This window comes from Leptonotus elevatus, chromosome 2, assembly GCF_054856555.1.
Source record: "Leptonotus elevatus isolate MCC_2025b chromosome 2, RoL_Lele_1.0, whole genome shotgun sequence".
NCBI classification, from domain to species: domain Eukaryota; kingdom Metazoa; phylum Chordata; class Actinopteri; order Syngnathiformes; family Syngnathidae; genus Leptonotus; species Leptonotus elevatus.
Window position 1 is genome coordinate 31075260 of NC_141240.1, and position 12751 is coordinate 31088010.

Here is a 12751-nt window from a genome sequence, read left to right on the forward strand (position 1 = left end):
TCCCAAACAGGAGGGCGAGCCCCCTAGCGGGGCTAGGTGTGATACCAAGGGCACCGCATGTGACCCCGGGGAGCTTTTTTTTTCCTGTACTAGAATAAAGTGTAATTACACATCCACTACGGTAGTGGGCAGTGGTGTTGTCATAGTCAGAGAGTGCACAAGGAGTATTAGCTCCTCTGCAGAGGCTTACTTACAGCAATTTTGTAGACTAATACTATTTACAGACGCAGGGGAGATTTGCGGATGGAGTGCACAAAATATTTTCATCCTCCTGGGGGGTTGGGCGTACTAAAAAAATGATTGTGAAGCACTGCTTCATGGATATGCTTGGACCCAAACTCTTCCCACAAATTTAGCGCAATGTTACAAAATCTAAGTTGTACAATCAACATTCTGGGTGAACTATTTGTTCCCTCTCAGAAGTGTACCTACTTTTATTCACATATAGCACAAGTGGGACTATCTCCTCTTCCTCACCTAAAACTGCAATGTCCTTGCTTACTCTGCTTTTTCTCCCTCTGCCACCTATTGGCTGTCTTCCCTGCAGTAAATGTTAATTGAATCAACAACATGATGGTAGAAAAGATGGTTATACACATGCAATACATCCAAAATGGGCCAGTTCTACTTCCCCTTACTCTCTGTCTGTGTCTTTCTTGATGCTCTCTGTTCTCTTTTGGGCCATAGTGACATGCTTGTAGTCCCGCAATTTTGTCATCTTTGTGTAGGACAGCCCACTGAGCGCAGTAGTGTGTGCGTGTGCGTTTGCGTGCGTGCATGCGTGTGCGAGTGTGAGTGTGTAGGTGTGCGCGCGCGTGATGTGCAGAGCTAGCACATTTTCAATCCTGAGCCGCATGCGTGACAATGAAAGATAGGCCTATTTACCACACAAGAGCAGCTTCCTTTTCCACAAAATATCAAAAAATATCAAAAAATATCAAAAAATATCAAAAAATATCAAAAAATATCAAAAAATATCAAAAAATATCACAAAATATCACAAAATATCACAAAATATCAAACAATATCACAAAATATTGGTGCACACATTCACACACTCAGTACAGCAAAAATGTGAGATTATTTACAGTATGTTTCCACTGTCTACAACTACAGTAAATTGTTATTCAGTATTGATTTGAAAATGAAATGCACATTTATAAAACAGCCTATTGCACAAGTATTGACTTTGTAACAATGGTTGTGTTGGTGCTCACGGCACAGATTGTGCACATAGCTTTAACCCACCAACTGCATTATCCCCCTTATCACAGATAATACTACAAGCCATAAGAAAATGTAGTTTACCAGAAATTGTTCTGCTGAAATGCGGTACAACCCTCTGATGCGTTTTAGATTCAGCAAACAGGACACGGCAGAGTCTTGAGATGCAATTCACATGACATTCACATTTTGTGTGCATGTGAAAGGACAGGGAAAATGATGATGTGCCCAAAAAAAAAATGTTTTCTGTATTTTTCTGATGTCAAAGAACAAACAAATGTGATGTGGTTGTAGCAGCCTAGAAAACAAAACATATTTCAGTATTATTGGGTCACTTTATTTAGCTGAAAACGATTTATATTTTGCTTGACTAGCGCAGATAGAAGTGTACTTTTTGACTCCTGGCCAGTCGAAGTGGCTCCCTTCATTCTCGTTCAAATCAGGGCGGTTGAAGCGCACAAGATCTGCAAGATCTACCAGTGCCGATGACGTAGTCGGTCGCACATGTGACGTGGGAAATTGAAGACTCGCTTGCGCCCACGACCGTGTGTCTGCGCGTGACAGCTCATTTGAGATAAGAATGATTTGAGTTGCGAACATGGCATGAATTCATGAATTATGAATTACAGAGATCCACTCAAAGGTCAGACTATTCAAGTTTAAAATGTGTCTATAGTTCTTCAAGGGGCTCTCATTGGCACAAGGTTACCATTATCTCACTATAGCTTATTTTCTTTAGCGTAGATTATACAGTATAATCTGCCATAGCTCCGCTCAAAAGCTATGATTGACCACGCATTATGTATGTTCGCATGTAAGGCCTGCTGACATGTGATGGAATGTCACGGAGTGCGTGTTCATCTCCTCGCTCCGCAGATGTCCAAGGAGCCGACAGATGTGACAGCGACAACAAACCATCATGTAGCCTTTCCTCCGTGTTGCGCACACCCACACGCCCACTCCCCGTGCGTTCTTTCTCCTTCAACTCTGCTATGATGTGAGTCTCAGACTGCGGCAGTGCGGGGCAGTGAGATGGAAAATACAGTGATTGTCGCTGACAAAAATAGAGGAGCTTGAGGGGAGTGGGGGAGGGAGGTGGAGTCAAAGGATGACAATGCAAGGGCATGAAGAGAATTGAAGAAAGGAATAAAAGACAAGGAGCCGTAAAGCGTTGGGGATATATGGAGTCTCCACCCAAGAGATCAGTGTCCATGCTTCAGATTTTCAGTTGAGGTGTGATGTCGGCGGGAGCCATAAAAAGTCACACCTTGTTCTGCACCATGCGCACGCAGCAACCCAGCTGTCCGACTCCCTCTCACCATGGGGGCCGATAGGGACATGCATCATTCATGAGCAGGAGTTTATTTGGCTGCATCATTGCCCTCACATCGCTGCCAATAACATTCCTTGCCACTGGATTCACCTTTACTCAGCCCTCAGGGCACTACAGCAATGTTTTTTTTTGTTTTTCTTTTTTCGCAAGTGTTAAGAACGAATTACATAGATGATTGATGTATTTGTATTGTGTAATATTTTATTGCACGAGTTTCATCTATTGTGATTTATTAATTGAAATCTAGGAAAAATATTTCTGCCACTCAGCAATGGGAAAAAAAAAAGACCACCTCATTGATGTAATTATGTAGACTGTAATTATCAAAAATAATGTGGCATATTTCATCTCCAGCATCCTTTTGCCTGCCCAGCTCATGTCGCAGCCTGCCTGCCTGCCTGCTTGCCTCCCTGCCTTGAAGGTCACCCTCCCTGCAGCTATGGATTACACAGGCGCACACTCAGGCAGAATATGATACTGCCCTTCAGACGAGGTCTCTGGGTTGCGTTGGGAAGGACAACCCTGGAACTTCTGGACGCCATACTACTTTGTGTTTATTTTGTTAAAATATTTTTGTAGAAGATCAATAATTCAACACGCAATTGAACATTTGAATTGAACGCTAATAAAGCCAGCCACCCACTCACAAAACTGGACAACACATCAACAAGCTTGCCGCAAAAAACAAAAAATGTCTTAAACGCTTCTTATCGGTCTTGTATAGTCACCTATATTATTGTATTGAACCACACACAACATGGCAAAATGGCTGATGGCGTTTTATCCTTACATCCATTGATAATTCAGAGAGGGAAAAGGGCAAGAAGAAAAAAACAAGAGCCACATACTGTATGCATGGCTCCTCCGTGAGCCGGCACCTTATCGTGGGGGAGGAGTTTGTGTGTCCCAATGATCTTAGGAGCTATGTTGTCTGGGGCTCCATGGCAAACAGGTCCTAGGTGAGGGGCCAGACAAAGCACGGCTCAAAGACCCCTTAAGATGAACACAATATGTGGACAGACGTTTCCTTTGCTCGGGCACGGGTCACCGGGGCCCCCCTCTGGAGCCAGGCCTGCAGATGGGGCTCGTTGGCGAGCGCCTCATGGTCTGGCCTGCTTCTATGTCCGAAGAGGCAACGTGGGTCCCCCCTCACCACCGGTGGGAAGGTCCTTAGTCGGAAAAGGGTGGCGTGCTCTCTCCGGGTCGGGGGGGGGAGATCCTACCCCAAGTGGAGGAGTTCAAGTATCTTAGGGTCTCGTTCACAAGTGAGGGCAGGAAGGAGCGGGAGATCGACAGGCGGATCGGTGCAGCATCTGCAGTGATGCAGGCTGTGTATCGGTCTGTGGTGGTGAAGAAAGAGCTGAGCCAAAAGGCGAGCTCTTGATTTACCGGTCGATCTACGGTCTACGTGCCTACCCTCACCTATGGTCACGAACAAGATCCCCGATACAAGCGGTCGAAATGAGTTTCCTCCGTAGGGTGTCCGGGCTCTCCCTTAGAGATAGGGTGAAAAGCTCGGTCATACGGGAGGGACTCAGGGTCGAGCCGCTGCTCCTCCGCGTGGAGAGGAGCCAGTTGAGGTGGCTCGGGCATCTGGTTCGGATACATACTGGACGCCTCCCTGGAGAGGTGTTCTGGGCATGTCCCACCGGCGGGAGGCCCCAGGGACGACCCAGGACACGCTGGCCTCGGCTAGCCTGGGAACGCCTTGGGATCCTGTCGGAGGAGCGGGTTGAAGTGTCTGGGGACAGGGAATTCTGGGCTTCCCTCCTAAAGCTGCTGCCCCTGCGACCTGACTCCGGATAAGTGGTAGTAAATGAATGGATGGATACTGTATGCATTTAGGACAATAAAGGGGCATATTTCAATCTTGCCACCAGGTTTCAAGATGGTGATCACGCATTATTTGAAAAATTCTCTCTTTATTTTAAATTTTAAATCCAGATGGTTACACACCAGCAGATTATCCAAAGGAACAAATATTTTTATATAGGTGTAGGCATGGGCTAGCTAGCTAACTACACATCTAGGGTGACCAGATTTTCAGAATGCAAAAAACGGGACACTACAATTTTGCTGAAAATCAAATAGATGAGATTTTTTTAACCAGGAATAAATAAATGTCATCATTGGTTGATCTGATTGTGTTATTACTTTAGCTAATGCTAAATCTATCTTGGTTGACAGTTTAACAGTTGAAAATAAGTCCTCAACACACTATCCAACATGTTTTTCTCTGTCCGGGCAGCTATTGGAATCTCTGCCGTTTACCTCATTGTAACATTGGAAATATGCCGCCAGGAAAAACTCAGCTTGCGTTGTGTCTGACAGGCAACAGCAGCATTAGGCTAGTAGGACTACATTTCCCATGATTCTTAGACATGGAAGCAGGAAGTAGTTTTAGTTCCAGTATGATGAAAACACGCTCGCTAGCAATTTAACATTACATTCCTTTTTAATTGGTTTATCATCAACTGTGTGATTAGCATGCACATGACCCAAACAACCGGCTTGCTAACTGGACTACAGCGGTGTTTAAATGTTGTCGTTCTTTCAGTAGTTTGTCCACTTTGCTCTGCGAATGTATTTAGCTGTTCTTTTGTAAAAACTTTTAGGTGCCATGCTTTTTTCTTTGTGAAGCACAAAAAGTTTTGTGTATGAATTGTGCTATATAAGTAAAGTTGCCTCGCTTTGTCTTTCCTCTAAACTCATTATCATGAGCATCCCAAACACAGCAACAGAGCTGTCGTGTGCTATCGCTTGTGCAGTTAAGCGGTGGAATCACACACACAGAAACAAACAAATAAAAATCTACCCCAAAACAAAAAACCCTGACACACTTTGTTCATCCTTTAGATGCTGATTTAGATGAAGCCATACAAGATTAGTTTTGTGTTTGCTTGTATTAACTTAAAGGGCATATCTTTACAAGCTTACAAAGCTTGTGACTCCAAAATATTTGGAGAGTGTGCCACGTCCTAATGATCTGAAAAGGAATACAAAAACCGAACAAATGGTGCGCTGGGGGGTCAGTTTTCTTCTGAATGGGACAGGAGCCATTTGATGACAACTCGCTCGAGTCAGGCCAGTTTTTAGAGGTCAGAGAAGTTGAAAAAAAAATATTCATACACTTACACACATATACTGTAGCAGCTCGTGTAGTCCTTTGCAGGCTTGGCCATCCTCGCTGTGACCTTAATTTGTTGTGTCTTGAGTAGGCGTGCCAAACGGGCAGCTGATGCTCACCAAAGGGACACACTGACAGGACGTGTGAGCATTACGTGCATGTCTCTGTGCATATGTGGGATGAGATCTGAAGAGGAGAGGCAGAAACGACAAGACACATGTACTGTATTTATATAAATGTACAGTACATGTGAATATGATTGTGCAGCTGGTGTAAGGGCGGGAAGAAGGAAAAGGGAGAATCTTGGGCCGTGAGCGCTGGATCTTGGGCAATTGATGAAAGCAAAAGAACATAAGCTATCTCCCTGCTGGCTAATCCTCTAAATGAAGATTTGTGGCGGTGCCTGGCTGGTGACTACTGGCCAAGCATACAAAGAAACCTCATCAGGGCTATTGTAAATGCAATTCCTCATTTGAAAACAAGCCATCACAGGCTCAAATGAGAAAATTAGGTAACTGTCATCATCGTCTTGTTTGCCTGTGTTCCATGTTCCTGTCTTGTCTTGCTCATTAGGTTTTCGAAGATGAATTGTGAAGAAGAAGAAGAAGAAGGCGGGAGAACTTGTGTGAGAGTGAATGAATGCTGCCAGCATTCATTCAATCTCACACAAGTTAGATTAGATCCAGCATTATGCTGGATTTAAGATGAAAAGAGATGTGTCATGGAGATATTGTGCAAATAGAAGGGTTTCACACAACTTGCAAAGGCTATCAATGTTTACTTTCCCCCCAATGAACCTCGTGTGCCAGAGGAGACAAATTCTAATAATTAGTCTGACTCATTTCAGGCAGTAAATTTTGCTTTGAAAATGAGAGGTTGCATGAGTTCACCTGCCCGGGAGACAAATTTCATGAAATGCAAATTCAGCTGTCGATAGAACATGTGGGGGACACTGCTAGCCGAAACATTAACTTATATATTTTTTATGTTTAAGCTGCATAACTTATTGTTTAGTAGTTTGGTAGTTTCTGGATTTATTGTCAAAGTAGGCTATTTCTCAGGAATACAGTGTGCATCCCTAAACGCTTTGCTAAGTTAGGGACCGCAGTAAAAAAAAACAACAGGAATGTTATTGCTCATATAATTTTGGTTTAGTGAACTATAGGTAATGCAAAATATAACAAACTACTCTTATGATGCGGTTTAGTTCTACACCACTGTAAACAACAATATTGAAAATATAATTGAAATGATAATTCTCTGACTTTGCCATGGAAAACTCTCAAATACAGCTCAGATTAAAAAAAAAAGCAGAAAAGAAGAATAACTATGTGCTGTAATAGCATATCCAATATGCATTACTGTCCTCAACCACAACATTCATAACATTATTCAAATATAAATAATATGTGACATTTGTGTACTGTACAGCACATACCGCATCCAACTGCATCAATATGCTAATGCCGGGCAATGCTCCTTTCAATACATTGTGAATTGTGCAGCCAGCATATTGTATTATGTTTTATGTGTTAGTTTACATTCAAGAATCCCATAAAGGTGGCTTTAAACTACTATGACGTTTGGAAAATGCAGCAATAGAAAAGTCATCTTCTCCCAAATGACAACACCAGCGATGCAGTGCTCCCACACACACACATGCACATTGAGAAAATGGATGGCCTCAGCTCCCGCTTTGGCCCTGACAGCCTTCTAATCTGCACCTCTGGCATCACCCTCCCCTGCCCCTCCCTTCCCTCCGGCCCCAGGCAGGGGCAGGGCAGAGTGTGGGGCAGGTCGTGGCAAAGCCCTTCTCCTCCCTCTTCCACTGTCTCTTTAAGAGACTTGAAGACAAGCTCGCATGGAGACAGGTGTGCATACCAGACGCCTGCACTGCACCCTGCATTGACTTCTCATTGAACTAAACGGCTAAATAACTCTAGTGGTCTAGATGACACAAATTTAGACTCAAGCTATTGCCATCTTCTTCTCTTTTTTTTTTTATCACAGGGCCATTACCGACACCATTTAAAGATTTAGTCGGCAGTGTCAGCGTGGAGATTCTGGCTATTTTGAGAATGTTCCCATAACATTCGGGATTAAGAGCTAAACAGTAGCTCAGGGCTTCTTAGAAGTAAAAGAAGCTACTACACTGTGTTTGCATGGTTATCGCTTTTTAAAGAAAGATCATTAAGCCAAACAGTGCAAAAAGCGCATGGACGCAAAAAGAATGTGCCAAGGGAAAGCACCATTCTTGTCCATAGTCCTTCTTCTTCTGAGGTCGCAGATAATATGTTCAACCATGATTTTACTGTCATTAATTGTCTGCTGGATTCCACAATTTCGTAACAAACAACACAAGGAATCAACTCAAACAGCTCCTTTTGTTTGGGCGTTTGTTTTACGAAGGAAAAGAAAATAGCCTTTTGGATGGTCGGGTACACAGATTGAGGTGACATTCCTGGCAGTGTGTCATGGATAAAGCTCATATCGGCCAGATTCCATGAGTCAGATGATACAAGAGAAGCTTAGGCTGTATGTGTGTGCGTTGTGGAAAATAATCTGTTTCTTCCCGTAGGCCAGCTTTAACTGAAAGACTATCATCTGGCCCCTCTCTATCATCTTACTCTTTGCTCGTTTCCTCGCTGCCTTTATCCACTCGTCCCTTACGATTCTCTCTCCTACAAACTCCCATGGATTCCCATGCGGCTTCCTCTCCAGACATGGCAACCACCATCACCATCTTGACCTTGCTGCGTCGCAAGGAGAATTGATTTCTTTTTGGGTCATTGTGCGAAACCGGATCTCAACAGCACTCAGAGGATTTTCCTCTAATTCCTCCAATACCTAATTATCTTTCATGAAGACACTTATCACTGCATTATATCAGCCTGCCTTTCTCGCGGGCTACCCCTCATCATCTTCAGGGTGCCCAGAAATAGAGCAGCCATGAGTAATGCATCATCTTTGCCTGCCAAACGTTTGCTTTGCTCAACCGTTTTATGCTCGGCTGCTGCTGCTTGGGGAATTGTTATTAATGCCCCCTCCCACACTGCAACTGAATTAGTTGATCAATAAAACACTCAGAGCTTTTACTTTTCATGAGCATGATCGGTACTGACAAAATATTCTGCTTTTAACGATTGAAATCAACACAAAAGTGAATTTCCCAAAATGACTCATTTGATTAGAGAGACCCTTTTGAATGTAGCGTTGCTTTCTCGTGCAGTTGGTACAGTAAATTCAATTTTCTAAACCAGATTCAGAAGCTTAAGTGTAACACAGACGAATATTCATGTACATATCTAAAATTCTAGTCTGTTGAAAACTGTTGAAGGAAAAGGAAAAATTAGCAGCTCCTAGATGATCAAAATCATCACGTTACCATGTCGCAATTGGCAACAAATGTTTTCCAACACAGTGCCAGGGAAGAGGCTACCTGCCAAACACTGCAGGGTCATTATGAATCATCTGTGCCTATTTCCACTGTGATCACACTGCCTGTTGAAGCATAGCGAACATTGCGCAGGTTTCAACTCCCAGGTGTCCTCTAGCCTGAGGATTCCTCAGTGAAAGCACTAATGTGACACCATAATCGCACACAGGTGCATGTTGGCTTCGCGGAGCAGCGGCACTACACCGGAGGCAGGTGTGCAGTGCTGGTGCGCGCATGTCAGCCATTCACCTTACATGTCGCCGTTGTCTTTGACAGAAGGGCACTGCGGGAAACAGAGAAGAAATGAACTTCCCTCATCTCTGCAATGTTTAACACAACATTGCACATACAACAAGGATGCACTCAGGCACGGTGGGATTCCTCTCCAACAGTCATTTGAGTCTCTTACGCACTGGATTGACACTCCAGGTTGAACCTACTACAGTAGTGGACAAAACTACTCAACTACACTACTTTTACTTTGAAGCATTTCGTCTTCCAATCAGCCATTTTACAGATGACTTTGACTTGTTGTCACAGGCCAATAACACTCTGGAGCAGCAATATCCAACGCAACCCAAGGCCGGTTTAATTGTAGAGCACAATTTGCACAGAAGGCAATTCAAATCACTTTACAGCAATTATAATCACTACGCATAGCTAAATAGAGCGGACTGTTAGGGTCCCCGGGTCAAGCCAGATTAAGTGGAGGCCTGACACGGCCCATCCTCAACGTCCAACAGCTTAATATAAACTCTGGAGTAAAAACAGACCAAATTCTTCTTGTATGAAAATTTGGCTAAGCTTCGCTAATAGCTAAAATTCCTAAGAGAAATCAAAGTCCAAAAGGAAAAAGAGGTTGTAGTCCAAGCTGGGCTGAGTAGAAGACTGCAAAAAAAGTTAAAGAAAAGATACCACAAGGCCTGTCTCTCATCTTCTGGGAGACTGTTCTATATTTTAGCAGCATCAAACTGAAACACAGCCTCACCATGTTCAGTCCCTGACTCTAGGCACCTGGAGGTGCCCACTCCCTGAGGTTTTCAGGGCACAAGAAGATTCAGTTGGCTCTGACATGGTAGAGATGTACGCTAGACCAAGAAGAGACTAGCACACAAGCAGAGCTGTTTTGATGTTCTCTGAGCAACTGGTAGCCAGTGTAGAAACCTGAGCACGGCGCTAATATGATCGTATTTCCCAATTCGACACAGTCTTCATTATGTCAGTGCGGGTATGAAAAGTACGAAATAGTAAGATGGGTTTGGATGAGCGTCACGGTTAGCCTTGTGTTGCTAGCTTTGGCTAGTCTAATTGCCGCTAGTCTTAAAATAGTCATGCCAGTGGGACTGCGGGACCGTTATGCTATGGAATACTAAAACCCACTGACTTATTGAAGGGAAAAACATGCACATGGCTCCGACTAATTTCAACAATTACATTCAGGGGATTAGTGAATTGTATTTTCAGACATTTGTTTTTATGTTTTCGTGTTAGTCTTTCAAAATATGTTCTTATGCTAAACAGGTCTGTGGCTCAACGAAGTTTGGAAACCTCTGTGCTGTGATGAAAATATAGCGATGTCATCAAATAATTGACTTTAACTTAACTTTCAACGCAATACGTGTTGTCTTTAAAAAATAAGAATAAAAAAGTCGCCCTTTGAACCCCCAATTGATACCCTGCTTGGCACAAGAAGATCAAGATGAGTGAATACGGTGTCTTGTTGACCTCAGAGGTCACCTCAGGTTGGGTGAATGAAAAAAGGCCAAGTGCTGCTGCATCTTCATCTACAAATACTGACATTCTCTCTCTCTCTCTCTCTCTCTCTCTCTCTCTCTCTCTCTCTCTCTCTCTCTCTCTCTCTCTCTCTCTCTCTCTCTCTCTCTCTCTCTCTCATTGACATGATGCATGGCAAGCGGTGACCTTTTAGAGTGGGCATGCTGGAGTGACATTTTAATATTAAATATTATTTAATTATCATTTTATACCAATGTGTAGATATACAATTAAAGCGGAAATATTCAGAACTGACGCAGGCTGATGCACACACACTGTAATGTAACATCTAACCCTAACCCTAACCCTGCTAACCCTAACCCTAACCCTAACCCTGCTAACGGGAAAATGGCACTCATTGTGACTTGTGACTTAGCGATGAAATGAACAAATTGTTTACCGCAGAATATTTCAAATAAGCCTATTTAATGCGCATGGCAGATAAGCTGCGTCACTGAGAGCTTTTTTGCTATTCACAACACGCACGTACAGTTAAAAGCCTCTAGGAACTGACACAACTTGGTATCTAATTGCGCATGCGCGAAACAAGCTGTCAGCTTTTCAGCTTCTCCGTGACAAAAAACAGGACAAATTACACAGGAATTTAAGACCAAAGCAGTAGAACTAAGGTATTGTATAATAGAGGACGCTGACAGATCAATATTTTCAATGATTTTATTGAAGGGCTTGGACATGCACTGCATTTATAGCTTATATTGACCGCTTGCCACGGCTACCCCCATTCCTTACCCTAACCTCAACCACAACCCAATTCAAACCTAAACTCTAAAACCAAGTCTTGACCCTCAAAAAGAGGTCTGAACCTGTGGGGACCACCAAAATGTCCTCACAATTTCAAGTCTGTCCTCACAATGGTAGTTAACCTGGAAACAAAAGCACTCACTCACTCACACACACACACACACACACACACACACACGCAGGTATCTCTCAAATACGTTAAGTGTCATATCAATCTTGCATCCAAGGTCACTCACATGACACGGACCTCATTTTGATTATGATGATGAAAGGTGAAGTAGTTTGCATGAATGCACGCTTCTCCATTTGTGCATTGGTGTCTTAACACATCCCAAATATTGCAGTTTACCTGATTCCATGACCACACTAATATCTTTGAACACTCGTATCTCAAATTGTCTTTCCCTATGACAATGCCATTGATCCATTACAGCCCCAATTAAAAAACAAACACAAAAGTGTTTGTTTTAAAGAAAAATAGCACTCAAATAGTTTACTTTAAACAAAAATTTACAATAACAAAATTACATAATAGAATGTAAATATTTTATATACACAGCGTAGCGACATGTCTTGATGCTTGTTTGCATTCAAATAAATGTGTTCCCTGCACCTGTTATTTTTCACATCGTCAAGGTGAGTGATTTCAGTTTAGTTGTGTTTAATTTTGCCTTATTATACAACAGTCAATTTAATAATAATAATATAAGATAAATATATAATAAAAGATTTATAAAAGAAAATCTAAATGATAAGATAACAGTTGAAAATCTGTGAGGAAAAAAAAGAGAGGGTGAGAACAAAGTTGTATTAAAGTCATAATTTGAAGAAGAAATAATGACATGGTTAACAAATGTTTACTAAAACAGATGATTTTTTAGACTGATTTGCATGTCTGCCCTTGTTTTTTCTCACACATCAGGATCCCTAAATAACAATAATGTAATATGTAATAGTAATTATGTTTCGTAATATATTTGAATTATGGGTCGGGTTCAGCAACAGGTGGATTTTTTGAAAGACCATATCTATAAATTACACCACGTGGTAAAATCCATATTATGCAAGCTTTTATAGGTCATATTAAAAACTAAAA

At 42.4% G+C, this 12751-nt stretch overlaps 1 protein-coding gene across 3 annotated transcripts in view; it reads right to left on the reverse strand.

The window, feature by feature from the left end:
- The window catches only part of znf385a (zinc finger protein 385A), a 67857-nt gene that overhangs the window by 49973 nt on the left and 5133 nt on the right, over positions 1-12751 (reverse strand). Inside the window, exon 1 of one of the 3 annotated variants that reach the window (XM_086069866.1) lies at positions 5693-5802. The exons of the other annotated variants lie outside the window; for them this stretch is intronic. The gene's annotated coding sequence lies outside the window, so the exon portion shown is untranslated. Of the gene's footprint in view, positions 1-5692; positions 5803-12751 lie in introns of those variants that run through there. 3 annotated transcript variants of the gene reach the window in all.